The 1,642-nt window shown below is 43.5% G+C and overlaps 1 long non-coding RNA gene across 1 annotated transcript; it reads left to right on the top strand.

Annotated features, from left to right (window-relative positions):
* The first annotated feature begins 951 nt into the window (after positions 1–951).
* On the top strand, positions 952–1,293 carry LOC311118288. The gene is made up of 3 exons (XR_014611783.1): positions 952–982; positions 1,073–1,134; positions 1,217–1,293. It is a non-coding gene; the product is annotated as an uncharacterized lncRNA (long non-coding RNA).
* The last annotated feature ends 349 nt before the right edge of the window (positions 1,294–1,642 follow it).

Here is a 1,642-nt window from a genome sequence, read left to right as displayed (position 1 = left end):
GATAAATGACTCAGCTGAGCTCAATGAAGCCAAAACATGTGCGTCCAGGCTTAATTGGTTGCACAAAGACCAAGCCAGGATGAGCAGACACGGATTCATTAAGCCAGGTGAAACCAATCCTGGATAGGTGCGCGCTCACGGCTCACTCAAATAGACCCCGCCACAGATCACAGATTAACTGATTTACCATGGCAACTAGAGCCGCGTACTTTTCCCCGTCGGAAGCACAAATCCTCATGGAGGCATACGAGGAGGTAAAAGATATAATTAAGAAGAAAGGCAACACCGCCACAGTGATAAAGCAAAGAGAAAAAGCGTGGCAAAGTATTGCAGACCGCCTGAATGCGTAAGTAGTGCACAATTACACACTCACCGCTCCGCTGAAACATCACAATTCAAATATTTAATTCACATCTCCAAAAATGCAGTTGTACTGTAATTATGAAATGGTTAAATTTTTAATTGAAATGCACTGCAGATATGAGTGAAATTGTGTAAAGTAACTCCATCACACTGTATAAAGCTATGATAAATTTTTTGATATTTTTACTGAAAACAAGACAAAAATACCAAGTAATTTTTTGCAGTGTGACTCCATTAAATGTGTGTGTGTGTGTGTGTGTGTGTGTGTGTGTGTGTGTGTGTAGATTAAACATGAACGGGCCAAAACGGACATGGCAGCAGGTCAAAATCAAATACAAGAACATTCTGCAGAATGGTATGGTCCCTGACTAATATTTAACAAAGCACAAGCATATATTGTACCCAGAAGGTGCCTGCTCACACATTGTCTGTACTGTTTTAGCAGTGAAAAAGAATACCCACAGACAAGGCACGGGTGGTGGGTCACCAAAGGCTGACCTTACCCCAGCAGAGGACATGGCCTTGGAGCTAAATAAAGGCAGGCCCGTCTTAGAGGGGATCCCTGGGGGGAAAGAGACGAGCATAGGTTCCTCCCAAGATGCCACCCGCTTCATTCAAGGTATGTCCTTCCATCTCTACATGGGATACAACCACATTCATATTGAATCAATTTGGACTGTCTGACTTTGGTTTACCTATTGCCTTGCAGTGTCTGGCAGCACTGTGTTCCTGTTAGAGCCACCAGCACAAGCACCAGACGATGCTGATCCAGTGAGTACTCCATCAAAGGCATACTGTAGGCCTGGCATGTCTTGTCTACTAGCTTCAATATGAATCCGATTAAATGTGATAGGGTGAAGGCCCCAGTGCAGCAGCAACAGCACATGATGGAGACGATGATGAGGAGGAGACCATCTCTCTGGATTCCAGAAGGCATGAGGTATCATGTTAAGACTGTGAAAGTACTATTTACTCTACAATGGTGAGGAGTCCTCATCAAAATCAAAAAATCTAATTTCTTTTACAGGACCCAGATGCTATACAGTGGGAAAACCAGCCTGGCAACATAGTGCGTATTAATAAAAGGACACCACATCCTGCCAAAATCCAGCTGCGCTAATTGTATTGTGTTCACAGAGCTCACAAGCTATCAGAAAGTTGTATGGCAACCACCTCCGGCGCCAAATAGAACTGGCAGACATAGACATTCAGTACAAGAAGAAAAAGATGGAAAATCTTGCACTGGAGTCCGAAATAAAAAAGAGGACAATTAGGAAAC

The sequence above is a fragment of the Coregonus lavaretus genome (genome assembly GCF_964263955.1).
Source record: "Coregonus lavaretus genome assembly, contig: HAP1_SCAFFOLD_48, whole genome shotgun sequence".
Classification (NCBI taxonomy): Eukaryota; Metazoa; Chordata; class Actinopteri; order Salmoniformes; family Salmonidae; genus Coregonus; species Coregonus lavaretus.
This window is presented reverse-complemented; position numbering and strand designations above follow the sequence as displayed.